This window comes from Chiroxiphia lanceolata, chromosome 5, assembly GCF_009829145.1.
Source record: "Chiroxiphia lanceolata isolate bChiLan1 chromosome 5, bChiLan1.pri, whole genome shotgun sequence".
Taxonomy (NCBI): domain Eukaryota; kingdom Metazoa; phylum Chordata; class Aves; order Passeriformes; family Pipridae; genus Chiroxiphia; species Chiroxiphia lanceolata.
In genome coordinates this window covers 10,886,144-10,910,115 of record NC_045641.1, presented here as the reverse complement: position 1 = coordinate 10,910,115, position 23,972 = coordinate 10,886,144, and the positions used below count along the sequence as shown (strand labels likewise).

Sequence of the window (23,972 nt, the reverse complement as noted above, 5' to 3'; positions counted from 1 at the left end):
GGTACCTTTTAGGAAGATTTCATCTTATAGAACAGAAGAGTTATGCAAACAGATGCTGACGAAATATTTGATTCAACCCCCCTCTAATGAAAAAAATTCTTAATGCCATTGCTGCCATCCAGTAAATCATCTTCAAATACTTGCCCAACCAGAAGATCAGTTCTGTGTCAGTACATGCCCTGTACCATCTCCTTGCATATTCTGCATTACTGCCAAGTAATTTTCATTTCCAAAATATTATGTTGATATTTTAAATACTATGTTGAACAACCTTTACATTTAAAGTCAATAAGACAGAAAACATCACTTGCCATATCCCTAGGAGTATAGTATGTGGTATATCCCCATATTATGATGTTTATGGTGTTTTTAAAAGCATTAACCCACCTGGAAGTACAAGGTTTGTACCCTGCTGCATTACTGGTGCAACAATCATCTCTGATATAATCTAGAAATCTTTAATTATTGATGGGAAAACCTTGTGTTTTGCTGGAGCATAGGAGAGGACTGAGATATCAAAAAAATGATACTGCTTTAAATAGCTGAACGCTTTCAATATAGAAGCCTACAGATTTCAGGCTCTCCCTTTTCCTTCATATGGGTAACTTCAGTCTAGCACCTACACTCAGAATTATAAAGCTAGTTCAGAGCTGCCCTATATTTTAGTGCTTTTCATAGGTCCCCTCGATTCTCAGTTCCAGGGATGCAACATGGAACCATACTGTATATAAGACTCATCATGTTAACAAGAACTAAGGTTTTTAGGGTAGCTATAACAGTTTCAGACAAATAAAAGCATTCCCCCTCGGTCCCTAATATTTAATCATGAAAACATTAAGTAATTTTACAGCTGGAATTCCACCAGAAAATAGATACTGTATACATTCAGCACATTAAGTATTCATCATTCTTTGTGGGAGTAGTTGATAAGAAATGCTAACAGGCAAGTGGATTTGTCATACATATGAGGTAAGGCTGACCTTCACAAAAATGTGATTGATCAAAAAAAATGCATTTAGAGCTTACATTGGGGATACCTTTCCCTTCTGCAGATCCAGCACTGTTTTTAACCCAATAATGTTATAACCAGATAAAGCATTTACTTTACACTTCTACTAGCCAAACCCACATAATTATTATTAGTTCCCTGTAGCCTTTCTTATTCTTTATCAGCATAATGAATCACATCAATCCAACATGACAAACGCATCTAGCTTCCAGTCTGCTGTGCTTACTTCAGGTGTGGCAGCTTGGACAGGTCAGTCCAAGCAAAACATTCATGCTGAAACTCAAATAAAAAGAAAACCCTAACTACAAACCACCAAAAGATTAAGTTCTGACCTCAGCCAGAAGCTCTCAGATCCTTCCTGTCCTTCCTTGAAAAAAAGTACTGCTGCTCAACGAGGGATGGTGGCTCACCTTGACTCATTCAAAATCAGCTTCATCAGTTGTTTATTCATTCCTCTGCACCTCTGTGCGGATATCACTAATTCAAAACCAATCTTGCCCTAAAAAGCTGTAATTTTTTAGTTTAACATAGGGGTGCAGTAACACTTACTTCTACACAAATATATTCTGTATATATATGAGTTAGGTTGGCTAAATGCCTCTTGTAGTAATTTAGTATTTCTCTTCAAATCCTGGCAAATCTAGGCTAGGCTAGCTCAGTTCTTGGCAGAGTAGGTTGCTTAGGCACTCCTTGCAGGTGTTAAGAAGTCACATGCAAGCAGTTGGTAAATACCAGCCCCACTTCTATGGCTTTTCAAGACCACTGAATCAAGTAATTAATTTTTTGTTTTACATCCATATGCTTGATGCAAACGTGTAGTCTAATTTCACAAATTGTTTTATAGAACTATTTATAATTATTACTGACTTTTTTGGTAGAACTGAAGTCTTTTGAGATACTACCAAAATGCCACTACAACTGGTAGAGTAAGAAACAATTCTTTTCCTGGATTTCGTTGCTCATGATTTGTTTGTTTGAGGACCTAGTACATCATGGAGAAAAATTCTTTTGTATATATCAACTACACCAACAGTATTAAAGTCTTCTGGTTGTAGTTCTAGCTAAATAGCTGTTGCAATAACCCATTTAAGGGTGAAAGGGATGAATAACACAAAATTAAGCTATTTCTCTCTGCACCTCCCACACTGAAAATGCGACCAATCCACTTAATTTATTGTACACTTGACAGAAGAGCATATTCACGATGAGCAAAACGAGGCTGCTTATTTACTCATTTGCAGAATACTAAAAATACATTGGACAGGATCCAAAATCATTTTAGGAAGGATTGTAGAATCCTGTGGAAGCCAGGGTGTAAAATTTCTATTTCTCCCCTTAGTACATTGCTTTTTAACCTTTTAGCAGCAAGTCTTTTAATATGCTGCACTCTCTTCCTCTCCTGCCCTGTGTCACTGCATTTTTATTCACCCTCAAAGCCCTGTGGCTGCCTCCTCACTGGCCTCCTTTCTTCCTTTTCCCTCGGGGTGCTGGTGTCTGCTGCCGTGCTCAAAACCTTTGTGAATGTGCCCAGAGAGCTCACAGGTCATTTTCCCCTGCTTCCAATATCGAAGGTGGGCTGGAGCACTTTCACAAACCCATGCACAGGAGTTCAATATTCACGTTCATTTATTATTGATGACCAAAGGCACTCAAGAAGCAGCGAGTGGCAACTCAAGGTGAGCTTGAGATCACAAAGAATGCCCTACGTACATAATCAAGGTACAAAACCATGAAACCAATAGAATTGCCATGACAAAACCTACTGGCAGTAACAATGGAGTTACATATTTTGATTTACATTTTTCCTTTCCTTTCTTTCCTTTGAGGTCATCCCAATAGCTCGAGTTGTATTTTCTTTGAGTATATCGTATCATTCCATATAAATTTATGACTCAGTCAGAGTTAGGGTAAGAACATGAGACTTTCCTAGAAGGATTCCAGAAATGTTAATAGACATCTTCAGTACAGGAAATTCAGCAAAGTATGATATGGAAAAAAAAAAAAAAAAGGGTGAAAAAGTATGAAAGGTGAAAGATGAATGAAAATTGTGGGAAATGCCAGGCTTATAATACTATGCACCATATCTCAAATGATGGCATCACTCATAGATGGCAGTCATCTCAGAGCTGTATCAGGAAACATGTAATTTTGCAAAAGCAACTGAAAAGTGAATTTTGAAGCAACCTTTAGCCTAATAAAAATATCTGTCTTCTTTCCACAGAAGCTGGTGGCAAAATATTGCCTGATTTTATGGGTTTGCTCATTTTCATTTTAAAAAATGATCCATACTGGAGCCAAAAATTATGAACACTAGTATATTTCTGGAGAAAAAGGTTAATTTCTAGGTTTGCATAGTGCTCACTTCTAGGTATTTCAGTTTTTAATAAGCAGTCCATAACCCCTAGTATACCGTGGTGGAGAGATCATGAAAATTAGATAACTTTATTATGGAAATATATGGAATAAACAAAATAGAAATGTGTGAAAGAGATCTGTACTATTAATTTCTGATATATGGAAAATATATAATTCATTAACATCAAACACTAACACCTTGTCCTCCTACAAAACTACCAGAGAAGTAACAGTTTTCATTAAAAAAATGTTAACATTATGGATTACTGCCAATTCCTTGACTAATTTATATTTCAGCAAAGGCAATAAATGTATGTTTTATTTATTGCACCACTCACATGGAAGCTAATGTAATGGACCAAATCAAAATGGAGAATCATAGCTGGCAAGGTTCACCCTGCTAAGCTGAAGAAGAACCAATATATGTAGATAGGCTCGCAATGTTTTTTTCTGATAAATGTGTAATTCTCTGTGGATCACCTCTCACATTTTTACAACACAACTTGTTTAAGTTTGCACACGTTTGTCTTATGAATCCACACTAAAAATTAAGTCAGTAGCTCACTGCCTTGTCCTCCATGGATCTGGGGAACCACTGATAAACTCCCATGGCTGTAACAGTTTTGAAGACTGTTATCAAGTTCCCTTCTCCCACATGATGAGTCTTCTCCTTTCCAGACTAAACAAACCCAGTTATTTCAAGCTTTCCTTGCAGGTCATATCTTTATACCTCTTATCAGCCCTGCTGCTGTCCTCCAGACTCCCCTCACTTCGTCTACATCTTTGCTAAATGCAGTGACTAAAACTGCATTCATCAGTGTGAAGAAGAGTAATTGCCTCCTGTGACTGAAATGGACATTTCCATGAATTTATGTGACACACTTATGTTATTCCTTTCTTAGTCTGCAAGGTAGTACACCTAACTCCAGTTCTGTGATGCTGCAGCACAATTTTCTCCTCTTATTCATTTGACCATTTAATTTCTTCTCCCTAATTGCATACATAGACTTTGCAGTTCTCCTAATTGAATTTCAGTTTATTGATTTCAGACCATTTTTCAATTCAGGGAGATTATTCTGAGCTCTGACCTTATCCCCCAAAAATCTTGAAATTCCTCTCAGCTTAGTGTCATGTTCAAATGTGGAAATTCTATTCCATCATCCAAACTGCTGCTGAAAATGTGTAATAGAAACAGATTCCAGACACTTTGCAATCACACTAGAGAAGTCTTTCCAGTTTGACAACAAAACAGTATTCTTAAGTTATTTTCCACCCACTAAGCATACATTAAATTAACCTAGACCTTAATTCCATAGCTTACTTAAATGAATTTGAAATGGGCAATGCTAAGTCAAGCTGTAACAGATGCACTTCCTCACATCCATAAAAGCAGACACTCCATCAAAGAAGGAATTTGGATCAGACTAAAATCTACTTTAGACCTTATAAATCTACTATCCTTCAAATGCATTTAAACCGACTTTTACAGCATTTTGGTTAATTTGGAAGCTTTTTGGTTCCTGTATTATTGACATGTCCATACTTTTTTAAACCCTCTGTTTACCTCTTTGCAAAGAGCAGCCCCATCTTTGCTGATCCAGCATGCTCTGATCACTTGGACATCACCATCCTTGAAGGGCTCTTGAAAAGACTCACTAATGCTGAACTTAGCAAGTAAGAAAAAGTCACTATTATGTGAGTAACATTGAAGACACAAGATTACAGTGTTGAACTGTAGTAATAGGAGCCTGGCATTGTTTGGTAGCACTTTCCCAACCAAATATGAGTTAGGGTTAAGTATGGAAATTTCCAGGATAGATGATTACCAGCAAATGCTTTGGATGCAGATTCCTGTTTTGGAGGTAAAGGTAATTTTTGGTGTAGACCTGGGCTGCTTCATGCCCCATGGCATCAGCACCCAGGAAAGTTCCTAGAAAGTTGTACTTGTTAGTACAACCATAGACTTGGAACTGGGGACCTTACACTTTCCCTAAATTTGGCTAGGATAAACTTAATCAGCCTCTCACATTTGAAAATATCTAGCTTGGATAAATATCCTTTAACTTGTTCTTTTTGAATTATGATCACTGTTTTCTTCCTTCCTCCACACTAAACCGTTATACTCATAAGCACAATATTTTTATTTGCTCTCTTTTCAGTCAGCTACAGAGTTGTACTTTTCTTTTGCATTTCTTACTCATATCAAGACCTACAGGACAAAAAAAATTTGCATAACTCTGAACCAGGCTTACAGTAAATCATCAACCTGTTCTAAACTAACTCTTTTGCATAACAGCAGTTCATGTGTTCTTCACTGATTTGTCAAGCAACAGTGTTCCTAGGACAAAGCTAGGGTTTAGTGACTTTATTCTTAGAACATGTATTTCAAAATAATTTTATATCATTATGGAAGCTTTTATTCCAGTTTGCTTAAAAGCATTGTAACACAAAAAGAACATGAAGGTCTCTGATACACATGTTCATTTGCACTCTTGGTCAATTAAAGTATAGACCTTTCCTAAATTACTTAGGTAATCAGATTTTTCTATTAATTTAGTAGCCAGAAACCACCACTTTATCAGTCTTATATATATTTTTAGATTATACAAAGGTTGCTCTCAACACATTTGTTTTCAGTTGCTCAACTAAAATTGTTGGGACTAAATTTTTCCATTTTGGCTCTTTGGCTTGGGCTGGAATTTTTCAGCTACACATTTCTGCTCTTCTAAAAAAGAAGGCTGAATATAATATATACTTTTAGCATAGTCATGTAAATAACATAACATAAAAGGTTTGAGCATCTCTTCAACAACTGCTCTGAAATTTTACAAGGAAGTGTCCTCTACTGTCTTCTGGAAAAAGCAGCCATGCGTGACCAAAATGGGCACTTCTGAGAAATTATCCCGTCTGTGCCCAGCAGGGACATGTTTCAGCCTGGACCAAATGCCTCATGTCAGGCCATGATATCAGACCAGAGAGAAAGGAACTTGTCTCAGATGTTGCCTTTTTTGCCATAAACTCAAGACTTACATCTTTTTACCTTACCTTCCAACGCGAGGTCAGGCAGAATGTGGACATAATCCCTTCTACCAAATACAACGGGTAACACCAGGAGGGAGGTTGCACTATGGTTAAAAGTGACTTCTCTAGGTTTCATCAACAAGGGTCATCTCATTATCATTGCCAATTAAGTGGCAGAGGATTGAACAACCTCAAAAATCATATATGGTTTATGATTTTTATGAGCATGAGCATGATGGGAGAATTTCAGCAAAAGAGGAAGGAAGTACTCAGAACGCTTTTAAAACACTGTTGTTAAGTTTTTTATGAATTCATTCAGCTTTACTTTGAAAGAAAACTAATGCTGCAAATTCAAGCACTCAGGAGATGAAAAGTGCCTGAATAAAATCTAATTTGACCTCTGTGTTATTGTGAATTATAATATTATGAATTATAACATGTTTCTTAATTACATCAGCACATTTACCTTAGTACTCCAATTAACTCATTCAGTGCATGGAATATTGAACAACCTTGAAGTAACTCATTTTTTTTCCATCTTCATTCCTCAGTGATAGAGATCATTTGACCTCTCTTGAAAACAATATTCTCAATTACTCTGGGCTTTTCAAAGCGGCTCAGAGAAGCACCTGAATGTCTTTAGAAATGTTAACTAAATTACTACTATAACATGTCTATTAACTTATAGATGGAAAATTGAAAGTCTAAATATTTGTCACTTTTGCAATCAAACAGAAATTTAGCCCCTGTTAAAAGCACTGGTTGACCATTTGAAAACTACTTAATTGTCTGGTCTAGAATTGTCAGTGAAAACTGTGGAACAGACAAGAGGACGCAATTTCCTCAGAAACATTGAGCGGAAATGTTTTTCTTCCACTTTGTACCTTCCACAAATAACAGTAGAGATCCACAGCCAGGAATCATATCTCAGGCCCTGATTAATTCCAAAGATGCAGGTAGACTACAAATAATTGGAATGGTAATTTCACAATGCATGATCACAAAACAGCTGAGTTAAATTTAGGCTGGCTATTTTCTAGTCTTTTAGTGATTGACTTGATCCTTCAGCAATGCCCTCTTCACACGGTTGGGTTTTTTGAAGACATTTGTAATGCATCTAATTCTCACCCATGCTCACTTATCAGTTCTATTTCCAGGCTGACGTGAAGGGGTAGCTCTGTGAATAGCTGACCTAATATACTGAAAGGCTTCACATTTCACAAGCTCTTATGCTTTCTGATATTTGATAATATAGTTTGTCAGTTTTTCCCTTTTCATCCAACCTGGGATCCTATCAGAGATTTCCGACAGGCTCCCTCTGAGGCAAGAGACTCCACAGCAACATTTAGGTCATGGGAATCTTTCAACTGACTTTAAGGGACAGTGGATCAGATTTTTAAAATATGCCAAAAGGGTATTTGTCTCTTTATTTTACAGAGCTTCAGACCACTGTTCAGACAAAAGGCAACACGCTAGTGTGCTGTGACATCGAGCTCAGTCTGCCAGGCTGATATGTGTATGTAGGAGTTCTTGACCTCCCCATCAACTGCAAGAGAGATTCCACGGCTCAGAGCTAAGGTAACCAAAACCTTTGAAGTAGGCTATAAACATGCACAGTGCACAAATAACCTGGTGGTTTTGTTTCTTGCTAGAGGAAATTTTCGGTGTATTTATAATGTCCTTTGATGCTCCCTGCAAATTCACAAACAAGAGGCCACATGTCCTTTCGATGAAACTTCACTTATAAATGTATGTAAAACAAGCTGATGGATGAGTTTGGAAGAGTTTGAAATAAACAAACAGAAAGAGTTACCCGTACATCACCAAAATATGGTTTAGTTACAATTTAAAAGCTCAACAAGGCAAGCTCTGGCTTCTGCAAGTTACAAAGGGTTGTTAAATAGCTCTTTTTAACTAGTTATTTAAACTAAGTACACCATGTCCAAACATGAGATTAAGATATACACTGGCTATGTGTTTCAGCTCTTTTTAAATAAACCCCCACAAGCTATGCACATTAGAATGAAGCAGACACAGTTAGGAATGGCATCGCTTCTTCCTGCACAAAATTTCACTCATTTCTAGAGCTGAACTCAACCAAAATCTAATGCAAGGATCTGAATTATTCAGACAAGTCATTTTATCCTAAATAATAGAAAAGGAGTGGAAAGGACTGCCTCAAGACCTCCTATATTAGACAGAAGCAAATTTAGAGAGGCAACTTATCTTGAACAGGTAGTGATGGGAATGAGAAGTAGGTTTCATAACATGGGCTATGTATTACACGCTAAGTGAGAATCTAAACAGAAGCCAGTTTAACCTGGAAGTCTGGATTTGTTGTTGGTCACCATTCATAATGAGAGGACAGAAATCCTGAACTAAAAGCACTACGAATGGCTTTGCAATGGCACACAACATAAAATATAGTTGTTCCCACAAACTTTGATCCACAAGACCTGTAAACATTGTTCTCCACAACAAACCACAAAAAATATGAAAGCAGAATTCTTTTAAAAAAACCACCTCTTTTTAGGCCTTTCACTTAGGCTCTCTTTTCAAAGTACACATTAAATCCAGGCCTTGATGATTTCTATGTAGTTTTGTAAAAAATCTATCCAAATTTTACAAACATATTTACAATTTTTGTTTTCTGCAGATTTATTCCAGCTTATCCAAGTCTAGAGGGTTTGATGCATATGCATGAAAAAAACCAATTTAAACTATATTGTTTCATGTGTCAGTCTTTACAAATATGAAAACATCTTGCAGAAAAAAACTATGGACTACTGTACACTGTATTCCTTGACAGGATCTCCAGAGTAGCAACTATAGACAGGCTGCTCATCAGTGAACAAATTACCATTTTGATCAGCTTTTACAAACATTCATCTTTTGCTGCCCCAAACATTTGAATGAGACTAGTCAACCCTTTCATCTAAATGAGCTGCTGTTGCACAGTGCACCATTAGCTTATATAAACCTGCTGCTGTAAGCATCCATTACCACAGCCTGGTAGTGACATATTGATTTTCAAGCTGGAACTACTTCCCTTGAGACTAAAGAGCATATGGCTGTTTGTTAGACCTGCTGGGTAAAACATGTTGATGGCTAGAAGGAAAAAGATGGGAAAAGTAGGTGTCAGTCTTTGTGATTTTTAAAAAATTATTAATTTTAAATCTTATTTTCATTCTTAAAATAAGAACAATAACTCAGTCTTAGGAACTGCCTTTTTTTTTAGACAGAATGAGCTTCAGAATTGGGTCTTCTGCTGTGTTTATTACAGACAGGAATTCATAAGCATTGGGCTTACAGTCAATAGTGATATCAAGTTGAAACTATTAGATTTTGAGCTAAAACAAAGTATTGAAAGGCAGCACCAGGGACTATTAGTATATATGTAACTGAGATCATAATTAAACACCTGTTGTACACAGTCTGTCCAGACAGCTGGACAGCCGTGCAAGCTTGGAGAGTCTTCCTGTGAAATGCTTAAATGGGCTTTATGTTAGAACATAAAGAAAGCTGGTTTAACTCACACTAAAGGTCTCTGCTGTGTCTACCCCAAAATAGCTACCGGGGTGGAATATAATGGAAATAATTTTTCAAATGAGATTCCATCTTTTCCCCAAAAGAATGCCTCCACACATGAATTAAATCAGTATTTGGAGTGCTAAATTTCTGTGTTTAGCAGTATAAAAAGTCACAGTTATTGAAACTTTTTAGTCTGGACATATAAATTATACTAAGTGGTAAAGTTAAGCATTGCAAATATATTCTAACTGAGGCCCTCCGAAAACTTGTGCAGAGTAGGAACACATACAGTGGAAGAGCAGCACACACAAAAACTTTCACAGGTGCTAACGTGCGTAGGAGGAGGGTGGTTTGTCACAGAGGGAAAGCAAAAACCTTTTGTGAGAAGACAGTTTGTTCTTCAAACTCTTCCCTCCCCATAAATCTCTTCAAAATATGCTGTAATACCAAAGCATGAGACAATTATGTTTCTGGACTGTTACATGAATGTTAAATCTCCTGGAAAGCCAATGAGCCCCTCGTGGCAAATACTTAGGAGTATTACAGAAAGAAAAGGTGAAACACTTGAAGCAACAGGGAAGTTTTATTCATCTTTAACATGATTTAATGAATACACACTTCTTCCTTCCATGGAAGCCAGTAAGTGGCCCACTGAGTTTAACTAAATTAGACTCCATGACAAACCAACCAAAGCTTTTCTTTACTTCTTTTCTAGTGGGGAAAAAAAAAATTCTTTCCCACTTTAATTCAGCTCAGTACTTTCCTGGCTGGTCCGCTCATTCTGAAGCAGAGTCCACTTCTGCTTTCCTCCTGCCATCACTCCTCACTCTTCCTCTCACTCCTCCACTGCTGATCAGAGCCTGCTGCTGTGGCATATTCACTAGTGGTGCTAATGCTCGTTCAGCCCACATTACTCCAGGACCGATTCCTGGAAAAACTATATTCTTAAAAAGCTTTTCTTTATTAGAAACTTGAAAACATATTTTAATAATTTTTTAAAAAATGTTGAGAGTTTCTAATGAGCAGAAGTAATTGCTGCCCATGAGGCAACTGAAACAAACCAACCTGCAGCTGCAAGCTCAATCCACTTAAATTGCATTGAGGACTGTCAAACTAGGTTTTACTAACACTGTCAGACCAGCGGGTTAAAAAGCAAGCACTCAAGTGCTCAGTGTCTCTTGAACTTTTCCTAACTACTTCTGGCACATCTTTAACTGTAAAGTTCAGAGACTTCCAAAAATACACGGCGTGAGACACAGCTGCCCGCTGGCAGTGGCATCTCTGTCCGGGAAGGCTGCTCTGCCTGGGGGGACGGCCGTGACCCCAGACCGGATCGCAGGGCAGCTCTGTCATCTCGGCAAAAAGTCAAGAGAGCTCAACCACGGCATGGGCAGCAGCACTGCAGAGCCTGCAGTCCTGTCTGGCTGTGGTGGTCGCTGCAAAGCCCTGCTGCTCTCATGGAGGCATGGAGGTTGGACAGGGACACAGAGCTGCCCACGATCGCCCCAGTAAAATCCAAGTCCCTGTTCAGACATGGGGAATAAAGTGTGAAAAGCACAGGATCAAATCAGGCTCAGGAAGAAAGATCACTAGAGTTGCTGCAGCATAACTACAGAAAACTCTGTATTTGAAGGTGGAAAGTAATAATGATAATGAAGAAAAGCAGGAGAGAAAATTATGTAAAATGTACCTGAAGATCAGAAGCACTGATTTCTCTTATTTTCAGTTCTGATGTCTCATATGTATTGAAAAGTGATAGTAGTGTCTTATTTTCCTACCAGTCCTACAGATTTCAATGCCATTTCTGTAGTTTACTCAGTGGCTCTCTCCTGATATGGTTAATATTGCACAACGTTCTCATCCGGGTTTCCTGGCTTTTATGCAAAAACTCTTCACAGTAGGCAATAAAACACTGCTTTAAAATCCAAGGAAAAATTCTAATGACGCCAGTCAAAACATAAGCATTTTCTATTTTATTTCATACTTGTTCAAATGCTGCTTTCAAATTTTTTCATACCTTCAAGGGATTGATAAAGCTAATGGGCTCAAAGGTACAGCCTACATTTATTTACCCTACTTAAAGAACAGTAGCATCAAATTAATTAAACATTATTAATTGAACAACATTTCCTATTGCATTTCATTTTGCATATATCACAAACCTTTGAAGCCTATGCAAGTTAAAACTGCCTTCAGGCACATTATGCACCTAAAAGGAAAAAAAAAAACCAAAACAAAAAAACCCACCAAAAATTCCCCCAAAAACAAACCATCCAACACATATAGGTCTAATTTAATTTGTTTGTTATATGTACCTGGGTCTTATTTTGTAAGGATACAATTGCTAGACAAATATATCTTATGCATTAGACAAAATACAAGCTTTTCCTGAACATCATGGTGAGTCTTTTGTTTTCTGTTGTTCTTTAACAAAAGCCCATTCACACCCCTGCAAGCACTTGCTTTTCTATACCCGTTTTATCCTCCAGCCCAAGAAACTGTGGATCTGTTAAACTTTCTTAAGACTGAAAATTCCTCAACAATTCAACTTATTTTCTGCTATACAGTAAACAAGCATAAGGAGATGATTTGACATGCATATTGCACAACAGCAGTAAAGACTCCACTGATGAACTACATTTTCATTCTCCTTTCTATCACCAGCTTCTTTCAGGGCATGCAGAGGCTGCTTTCTGCAGGGTATGTCCTGATGCTGAGAGGCCAAGGAGGCAGCAGATTGCTAAATAGTGTAATAAGGAGAGCTGGTACCAGTGACAATTGTCTGAGTAAACAATGTTACACCAAGCTCGAGGCACACACAACACCTTAGACATAAGTATCCTTGTTGGTTAAGTAGGAGGCTATTTAGAGCACAAGTCTATATGCAAGTCAAAATCCTGCTTTCAAATGAAGCTATTAGAAGAAGAGATGTACCTATACACATGAAGAATGTACAGAAAAAGGTTTCAGCATTGGCAGCAGGACTCTGATGAAATCTGCTTACAACGGAATATTCCAACATCGGTAACGATACTGACAATAGCAGTCACATAGTTAAAAACATGTTCCTACATCCTGAAGCCCCTATTCCAGTACTACAACACTGTCTGGATCTCTCTGCAACCAGCAGACTATGCTGACACCTAAGTGCTACAGGGGAAAGCAAGGAGACAAAATCCTGAGATAAGGTAGTCTAATTCAGCACTGCTGCCTGCTATTACCAGCAACCCAACTCCACATGGGTCTCCCCCATTACACCTGACAACGTGATCCTGTCTCAGGTACCACTAAGGAAATTACCTGAGTGGCCTTCAAGTGTGTGACTTCAGGTATCATTTCCTTTCATGGGTAAAACCTGAGATTTCCCTCTCCAGTCAAGCTGAATGGCAAAATGTAGGAGGAATTAGTCTGAAAGCCTCTGGAACAACATACTCTCTTGACGCTTCTGTTCTACTGCACATGTGGTCTTTAGAGGGCAAGAATAGACTTGTGCCTGATATAGGAAAGAGTTGAGAACACAGGCCTATGCATTTGTACAGTTGGTGAGTCAATGGCAAAATGACAAGCTTCAGGAAACAGCGCGCACATCAACATGTAGAGTTGTCCAAAGTCTTGGCTCTGTTAGTTCACTAGTTCTGTGTCACTGCTGATATGGGAATATGCCTACGGACTTGGCTCACTGTAGTTTTACCATTTCAAATCTAATCCCTTAATACACAATTAAGAAGGTGATGCATATTCACCAACTTCAAGGGAGTTAGTCTGGATTTGCACACATTAAATTACCATTAGAACAATGGAAGCGTATGCACCTGCAAGAAATTAATTAAAAATGCACTGAATTGTATTTAGCATCACTTTGAAGCCTACCTGGAAGAATCCCACCAAAGAACAGCCCTTTACCACCCTGAGTTTATCCATGGAATAATGAACTTTCCTGCTAAGTTCTTCAGTGTTAGTAATGTGAGGGACAACTCGCACAAGTTTGGAACACTAAGTATTCAAGAGACTTAAGAAACAGAATTATGAAGGAACACCAAGAAAACATGAACAAACAAACAAACAAACCAAAGCATGCCCAGCAAGGTCAAAAAATTATTATTGTAAAGCAACATAGCAACAGTTTCTGTGTGAGTACACTGTGCTCAAACAGGACAGGATTAGGACGGTGCACAAAAGTATAATTGACTGTTACAAAGAGTTACAAAATAGAAAACAAAGGCTCATAGTTAGAAAATAATTCTTCTTGCTGAAATAACAGGAAAAAAGTTTCTGTGCTTAAGACATTCATTACTGAGCAAGAGAAAGCACTTCAAAAATGTGCTGGGGCAAACACTTTTTCAATAAAATTAGGTGGATTAGAGGAGTTAAGATTTCTCATATTTCTGTTTTTCACAGTTCCTATATTTATAATACAAGTCTTAAGATAGAGGTCTAACAGTGACCTTTTGTGCCTGTGTGTAAATGTGTGTGCACACATAGACAAAGGAACAGAATTGTGTGTGTACATGTGTAAATCAGGAAAAGAGAGAGATTTAGACACCTTCCTTACCTGGGGCAAAAAACATAAAGTGTTCTGAATTCACAAGTATCTTGAATAGATATCTATTCTGTTGCTTGAGGGAACGAGACATAAAAGCTCCGAGAAACAAGCAAAGTTAATGAAACAGAGCCAAATTCTCTGCTGGCATAATTTCATTAGAGGTAAATGCAGCTGCCCCCACATACACAGCTGAGAAGGCTACTTGAATGACGAAGAGAGAAAAGGGAGTCAGTCTAAATGTGTGGTTTCAAACTGTATTTTTCACTGTCAGCACAAATTCTAATTGCAACATAAGGAAATTTTTATTCATTACACACTTCAGAATTAGCTTATAAGTTACCCTGCATTTCATGGTTTTTAAATGAGTATCATCAGGGTTGTTCTGACACATGTATTGACTACAATGTATGCCTTATTTTTAAGAAATGTACGATTTTCACCCTGACTAATTTTATCACTTTTTTTCCCCTTTACTTCTGCAAAAATAATTTAGAAAACTAAATTCACTTTCTTCATCATTTTATATTTGCTTTCACTGCAGTAGTTTCCTTCAAGTCATAAAGTAAATTGTTCTTACAAAGTACCAAATGACAATTTAACTAACCTTGTAAAGTTTTAAAGGAGTTATTCACCAGGGCTTAAATCCTTTCCAGAACACAGGCATCTCTGTATGTCTATATATAGCATTTGGGGATCGCTATCATATAAAACTGACAGATTTGTTCACTCACAACAGTAAGAACCTAAAACCTCCAAGCACAGGAGTACCTTCTGGCAACATGTACAAAATTAACTCAGTTTTGGCATCTGTGAGCCAGTTTAAAGCCAGGCCAGAGTGTTACCAGCCTTCCAAAATTAGATGTTTCCCAACATTCAGTCTGGGAGATGCAGCACAACAACTGATGTATGAGGCCTAATCCATGCAGAAGACAGTCAAAGAGAAGATTTTGGGGCCACAAGAATCATCTGGTGGATGTGAAGAAAGGAATCGCAGTTGGCCACAGCTCTGGTCTTCCACCATCCCAAAGGCTATACCAAAAGGACAATTTCTCTGTTTTACATAGTTACCAGCTGCTATAAAATAAAGTTGTAATTATGAAAACAAGACACTGAACGTAGGACTTGGATCTAACCTGAGCTACTTATGCTTCTCAGTCGAGTTCAACTCCTTCTGAATTATTTTTTGTGTATCACAGCAGAGCCTACAGAGAAGAGTGAAAAGCACACTTTGATTACCTTACCTTATGTCTCCTACTTACAACAGTTACTTAAGAAACATCGTCTGGAATTGGAACTTCTGACTCCTTCCTTCCAAATTAATATGGAAATTAAAACATTTTCTCTCTCTCTCTTTGTTATATACAATGCAGCAAAGAAAGTAATCTCTGCTCAGCTCTTTGAATGTAAACTATGCAAACATTTCTCTTCAGGCAATGATCCTGTGTGCAGATTCCAGGCTAATAGCAGTACCTCCCTGAAGACCTGAACAAGACAACTAAATACTAAGATTTGTGTTCTATTTCTGTCCTCCAAGATTATCCCCTTCATACTTCCAGGTAAAGTTTAAAGAAGCACGATGATTTTTGGAGTATTTGTTTATTTGACAGGGTTGCCTAATTCTCCCCATGGGCACAAGAACAAGCACAGACACAAAGACACAGTGGCTTTTAATTCCACTGCAGGAGCCAGTCACATATTTTTGCCAGGTATTTCAGCACATCATTTTTCTGTTGCATTAGCCCTCACTCTGTAATATTGTTTGCATGCAGTCGCTATCTTTTGTACATTCCAGCGCACAGTATATAGCAAGTAGATTGTTAAAGCTCATCCAATATATATTAATAAAAAGTTTTCAGGTATTAATGTCAGACACCTTTGTATGTGACTGTGCCACTGCACGTTAGCCATTATATAGTTTGCTAGTGGAGTGAGAAGAAATTAAATTCTCAAATCACAGCCCATCAGTTACCACAGGTATCTGTCACTCACCTGTAATGATCCATCCTTTATTCTAGAACAGTAAGGCCTGGGAACGTGTAAATATGAGGATGGTTGGGTGAGAATTTATTGTTATTGCATAAACCTAATGCAATCTATCCAGACATAAAATGCATTCATTTTTTTTTTATTTTAAGCTGAGCTACTAGTGCATCTACTAAGAATACTCTGAACACATATTTTAGTTTCTGTTCTTATTTCTAGCTCTAAGGCAAATACTTTTAGGTATATTTTTTTTTATTTAATGAGACATATGCATGTCTCAACTGAGTGCTTAAATGCATTAAAAAATCCATGGTATTTGTCTACTAGGCTTATACAGTATGTAAACCAAACTATGAAAAGGGATGGTATTCCTACTCAGTGGTTAAAGGCACAAAAGAGCCATGGGAACCTTGCTCTGGCCTTTATTTTTGCCTTAGTAAAACAAACCCTAATTCTTTATTTGTCAAATTACTATCTGTTACAGTTTGAACTTTCCTCAAGCTTTACTCCACTAATGAAGTTTAATCTGCCTCTGGCTTGGAGCAAAAGAGCATTGTGAGTTCGTCTGTAGGCAGCGTGAATGTGGTTTTGCAGAAAAGGAAGTCTTCTGAATGTTGGGGGCTAAAATCAATGGAAAATGGAAGTCAGCCTATTGCCCTTGTTTTTCCAGCTGTCAAATTTTACTCTTATAAAGCAGACAGTATTTCTTTACAACCTCATTAGTTTTTCCTAAGCAAACTGACAATACCATTCACTGTTCTGTGAACAGAATCTCCATAATTTATGCTATTCTTCTGTGAGAAATACTCTGAACACTTGTGTGTAGAAAAATGAACCTTTCAGCAATGTGTTCAGAGGCCCAAACATCTCTTCTACTTTATTTTACATTTTAACTTGGACAGGGAACTAGATACAGAAGGGAGAAAATGTGAATCAAATTGGAGGAGACAGTAAGTGTGAAGAATTTTAAGGGCAATGCATATTTTAGCCTGGCAGAACAGTATATAGTCTCTTAAGGAGCTTAGAAATAAGTAACAATAGATTTTATAGAAAGAGAAAGGCATTACAAAGATTGGTTCTCTGAAATCCTTCTGTAATTATAGTATTTTAAAAGCAGCCAAATTGGGGATGGGGAAAGGTCCTTTACTCTGCGAGACGATCTATGATTTAACTTGGGATCTTCATTTTAGACTTGTGCCTACGCAGCAGATCATCACCTTTCCGACCCATGGTTTTGTCATGAGTTAAAATTTCTCACATGTGTTGTACTGGTTAAGATTCAGCAGGTCTAGCTATGACAGGAGTCAACAACTGAGCAGGAAGAAAAACTTTGCATCCATTGCAAGCTACAGCTACTGACTTTATATAATCAAACTCAAACTGGCAAGGCTGGCATTTGGGTTTTACTTTTTCCCTTCCTCTAAAGATTTTAAATGCTTGGAGAAATGGTCCTACTCTCAGTCTGTTTCTAATGAATCTTATTATCATAATGGAAAAAAAGGCAGCTTTAATCAGTTAGGTATGAGACATATTTAATTGACTGCAGGAGAGACAGTAATGAATTATTGCTTCCCATACACCCCCATGTTTTTCTCACTGACTAACATAAGCATTAGCACTGCTCTGATGAAAATGGGAGTATTTTGCTTTTGATTTTGCCTTCTCTTCTGAACTGTAGTGTAACATTTCCTCAATTAGGAAAATTAAATATTCTCAAATGTGGAAATATTAACAAACTGTACAAGACAGCAAAATTACAGAGAAGGCTTGTTTCTTCAACCTTTTTCTGAACTTGTAAATTACTGATTTCTTTTTGTGGTAGTTGCTTGACATGCCTCATTTCAATTGCTGCCAGTTGTCATAAGATGGCAAAGTACACAAAAATCTTTAATTCTGCTTCCACCAGACAAACCTCAACAAAAAGCTTGGGTACAGTCATGTTGGATAGTGGCTAAAGAGAAAAGCAGGAAAAAACAAAACTGCAAACCAACTCAGTCTCTATAAATAATGCAAAGTCACAATTACTGGTGTGGGCAGAGAAGAAGGGACAACAGCAAACGTGCCCTGTTCATCACTGGCAAGAGCAGTAGCAAGGCCTATCCTGACACGTGTAAGTGCCACCTTTTAATGCATGCCCTCTTCCATGGGCTCTGAAACCTCTGAACTGAACAAACGCTTCATGCTGAAGCTTGGACACAAGATAAAAGTTGTAAAAACATATAAGCTGATATTAATCTATTCTGTTTTCATTCTAACTTTCATTAGAAAGTTGAATACTCTCTTACAGTGAAAGAAAGCATTGAACATTGCCATGTATCACTGTGTTCATAAATGCACACCCTCTTTTAGGGTGGAGAGGGATTAAATGTAGATTTCTAATTGAAATACTGCACCCATTGGAAAATATGATCATAATCCAAAGTTCAGTAACATCATTGGACTGCAGAAAGGGTTTTTTGTCCCCACAAAATGGAATGTCTTTTTAGTTGTTGTTTTGCCAAAACCAAATGGAAACATGTAAGACAGAGAAAGACTGCTGCTATATAAGCATTATGCTGGGTATAAACCTCTGTGGACCATTTTGAAATTAAAACACATCTGTTCAAAGTGTATGGAGACACAGACATGAATACGGATTTTTTTTTCTTTAAATTTTGTGCCACAAGGTTTTGTAACACACAGTTCTGTAACACAATCTTACTTTAATTTGTGTGTAACATCCATAAAATTGAACTCGGAATGAAAGCTGAAATGAACATCCCTCCCATATCCTTTTTCTCCTTAAGAGTTTCCTTTGGTTTTGACATTTTGGCCTGCTTCTGTTTGAGGGCCCATTCTATCTAGAATGCCCGGGTTATGCTGGAGGAGCAGTTTCCAGTTGTTGCAAAGGTGACTTAAAAAAAACCCAAAAAAACCCAAAACAAACAAATAAAACAGATAAAACAAACAAACAAACAACAAAAAAACCAAAATAAAAGCACTTGCAAGACTTATTCCTGCATTCTGGATCACCATTACATGTCACTATGTAGCCAAAACCACACTGGAAGACTATGCTCTGTTCCCTGGGCTTAAATACAAGGGTACCATTCTTCTCAGGTGGGATATGCACATGGAAGCAAAAAGTCTTAATCCTGTTAACATCATTTACATTAATTATCATCTACAATTAGAGCAGCACTAAATCTCTTATTCCCTTTACCTTGCTTTCAGCCTCTTCACATACAGGAGGAGAGAAGGCAGAGGAGGTGTGGCAGCTGGGCAAACAGAGGTGGTGTATTTTGCTATGAACTGTGACCCCCAAATCCTAAGCAGTATTTGTGGAAAAGAACAATCTTTGTACTTTTTTCTATCAATAAAGAAATCATCAAAGGACTTTTTTTTCCTAACTTAATTAAGAAAATACTTTTATTTGTTCTTAAATCCTCAGCTTGTCTAGTCTTTTTTATCACTGGCATTTATTATAGCAGATAACAGCTGCTGAGAGCCTTCAGTCACAGAGCTTTTCAAGCTTGATGGAAACATCAAGCTAATATTTTCAATGGCTCTGGGATCTAAACCCATATCTTCAGGATTAAGGCAGATCAAATGAAAATGAATATCCCATTACAGACAAAACCCATCTATCCTTTACCACATGGAAATGAATTTGTCTGCAGAGAATCTAAAGGAGTGAATTGAGATCTATTCTATTTTATTCTTCATATACAAGAGATTTTGCTCCTATTTTGGTATTACCAAATGATGCAATGCTTTGGATTGCCCCAGTGACAAGGATTAATGCCCAAAATGTAAATTAATAGGGAACTGGTAAACGTGTTTTTCCTTTTAAACTGCATATAGGAGTTATGTGAAGGAATCAAAAGGCATCCTCAGAAAGTTATAGAGAAACTTCTCTGAAATTGGCTGCAGGTGAGTTCCTCATAATATCATGAAATCCAACTTCAAAATACACTAAACAACTGCCATGGGTATTCAAATCACATTTGTTCACATTCTCTGGAAAAAAAAACAACAAACCAGCTCAATATTTGACTCTAATTGCATTGGGGCCAAAAAAATCTCCTTTTTCTTCCCCAAATGGACACTAAACCAACTTAATAGTCAGTGAGTGTACACACAGAAAGATATATTGTTCTTATTCTGATTTTAGTCAGTTTTAAAGTGGCTGAATGATGAACTCTTGTAATAGACATAGAGCCAGACTCTATTCCTGTTATACGCAGAGATGAACCTGGAGAGGAGTGAAGAGATCGTGAGCAACTACCGAAGCAAGCAGCTCAGCATTAGAATGGAAGATTAAAAATAAGCCAAGGAACAAATAATGTTTCTGGACCACGGGGCACGCATGTAGAAATGAGAGAACAAGGTCTGTCCAGTTTTAAGAAATGAATGAAAAGGGGAACTTTCAGAATCAATCATAGAATGGTTTGGGTTGTAAGGGATGTTAAACTTCATCTCGTTTCATTTCCCCATAGGCAGAGACACCTTTCACTAAACCAGGTTGCTCAAAGCCTGATCTAGCTTGGCCTGGAACACTTCCAGGGATGAGGAATTAGTCAACTTACTTATGCATGAAATGACCTGCTGGGAGGCTACTGGAACACTGATACTGAAGGGTGGGGTTTCTGCCATTGTAGTTATTCAGGCAACCTGATACAATCAGATCTACTTTGATACCGTTGGCTGGGGGTCCCTTCCAAACCACATGATTCTGTGACTACAAAGACAGGAAAAACAGAGTGACTCTGATGAATAATGCCAATCAGAGACCATCACAGCCTTGTAGAGAGGTTAAACAAACCTTCTCTAAGTCTGTACAGCCTAACAATCAATGCAGTCCCAAGGAATTTTTCAAATATTCAAAATATTTCAGTATAGATCACATGACAGCTAAAGGTTAAACTCAGAAGTATGCATCAGATTACTAATTTTTTCTATGCTGGTTGTGCATATGTATGTGTGCATACACATCACTAAAGAGCAGAGCTTGAGTGTGCAAACTCAGCCACTGAAAGGAAAGAAAATTAAATATCTTGGACAAATTTATGCATTCAAAACAGGATGTGGCCACGTAATTTAGAATCTTTTACTCTGGATTTTCCATTTTAGAATTATTTTTGCAAACATTTTTTGCTAGACAACTGTCATACATCAGATAACATAAAGCTTGCCCAGAAGTAGACACATATACCTCCCCAAACACAGCATGTACTGTAGAAGTCTGCTTTATCTGCTCTATGCAACATTACACATATGTACAGATACAAACTTCAAAAATAAACCAGAACCAGAACAAGTTCTAATACCTGTTGTGAGACCAAATGCATACTGTGAAATTTGGTCAATGTTACTAATATAATTTAACCTTTCTTCTGACCTGGTAATAAAGGAGTTCAGTAGAATTTCAAAACTAAACATATAAATTATGCACCTGTAAATTTAGTTACATAATGCACACTCCATCATAACGTGTACTGATTTAACAAGAAGGCAATCTCTTTTTCTCAAACAAGAGAACAAAGGAGATTATGTACGGAAAACATAGGCAGAATGATCTGACATTGCTTTCATATAATTTTATTTAATGCTGCATATCTAGGATTTCTGCCATTCTTTAGAAGAGGAATTGTTATATTTTACTGTGCAAATACAGACAGACTCATGTCTTTCTCTTCCACACCAGGGAAATCTATTGTATTAAACTGTAAAAAAACAATTTACACGACATGCAAGGTTTCAATCTTGGAAACCCACACTTCAGGCATAATAATTTGCAGTAAGCATCTAAATAAAAATTCCTGATGTTGAGTGTTTATAGCCTCCATTGTGGACACAGGCTGCCAGGTCATTTGGGTCAGATTTCTTGACCTTTTTGAGAAAAGCTAACTTTCTTCTTCAGAGCTGCTTTAATAGATAAGCTGTGCTGCAAACACTGCCAACACAGATACCAACGCCTTAAGACTCACACCTGCTGATACTGATAAAAACACAGAACCACAAAACATGCAGGTTGGAAATGACATCTGAAGGTTGTGCCAGCCAAAATCCCGCTCAAAACAGGACTACCTACTGAAGTGAGCACACGACCTCATCTAGCTGAGTTTCATATACCAGTGGAGAGTCTGCTGCCTCCTTACACAACTGTTCCGATGTCTCACTATGCTTATAATTAAAAACCAAACCAAACCAAACCAACCAATCAACCAACTAACAAACCAACCAAAAGAGAAAAAAAAGAAGAAGAAGTAAAAAAAGTCCTAGTATCTAAACAGATGTCACTGTGCACTGCTAGACGAGTCTGACTCTCCCCATCAGACAGCCACGAGAAGAAACTTGGCTGTCATCATTTCCTTGTTTACCACATGCTCCAACACCCATAACCGCCTGGTGGCCCTTCACTGGGGTTCCTCTATTTTGCCAGAACCTGTTATGCTGGCAGGGTCCAAAACCGGTCACAGCAATCTCTTTTCCAAATCTTTCATCTCCACAAATCAAAACAAATGAATTGGCACAGCTGTAGAAAATTTTAACATATAAATGACACAGTAGGCCAGAACCATGCTCCATTCTTGTATAAAGAAAGCAGTATTTTGCCTCCTAAATGACCCTAAAGAGAATACATATGGACTTTCTCCAATATGAGAAGATCTGATATCAGATTTGAAATCAGCTTCAAAGGAACTGAAGATTACCTCTGGAGCAGATATTAAGGCTGAATATTCTCATACTGCGTGAGCTGGGGTGCAGAATCTTGTGCCTGTGAATAATCTCTACAAGATTATAATCTCTTGCCTCTTAGTGCCTCCTGTGCCACCCTCTCACTCTCCACTGATGAACAGTTGCTTTCCTGAAAGAGCCTTTTAGAGAAAAAATGTCCCACAAGCTGCTAATTCACTCTGACACATTTCCACATACACTTATCCCTATCAACTAAAAGTCAGACTTATTTTGAAAAAAAGTCATTTTAAACTGCTCAGCAAACAGGTTGGGGCTATCACAGACACAGGGTTGGAAAAATAAGCAAAAGGAACAGTAAACAGTGAGCGGCCACCTTGTTTATTCAGAGTGCTGTGGTTTATTGATGTTACAATCTCAAGTTTAGTTGATCTTAGATGTTACATGTTTTCTCTCACATCCAACCCAATCTGAAAGGGATTTCCAGCTGCCTAGGGATGCCTTCAACAGCCAAAAGCAAGCAATAAACCCCTTCCAATGCCATTGTACCCTTGTGTAAAAGACAATAACCTTAAAGCAAAGGTCCTTCACAGTCACCACACAGACTGAAAAGAATAAACTCAGCTGCTTGCCTCTTGGACAAGACCAGGCAGAATTCTTTCACCTCTTTAAGGACAAGATAAGAGAGGAACTAAGGATACAAGGAGAAGCACAGGCTGCCTCATAAGCAGCATTCCATGCTTGCCCAGAGTACCAATACTAATACCAACACCATACCAATAAAAATGCACTGAATTGAAGCACAAATATAATACTAATAGTAATGGAGAGGGATTTCATCACTGTACTTCA

At 37.7% G+C, this 23,972-nt stretch overlaps 1 protein-coding gene across 4 annotated transcripts in view; it reads right to left on the bottom strand.

Moving 5' to 3' along the window:
• Positions 1 to 23,972, bottom strand: part of SEMA3C (semaphorin 3C) — a 114,018-nt gene that overhangs the window by 75,697 nt on the left and 14,349 nt on the right. The window contains exon 2 of one of the 4 annotated variants that reach the window (XM_032688440.1): positions 16,449 to 16,485. The exons of the other annotated variants lie outside the window; for them this stretch is intronic. The gene's annotated coding sequence lies outside the window, so the exon portion shown is untranslated. The remainder of the gene's footprint in view (positions 1 to 16,448; positions 16,486 to 23,972) is intronic. 4 annotated transcript variants of the gene reach the window in all.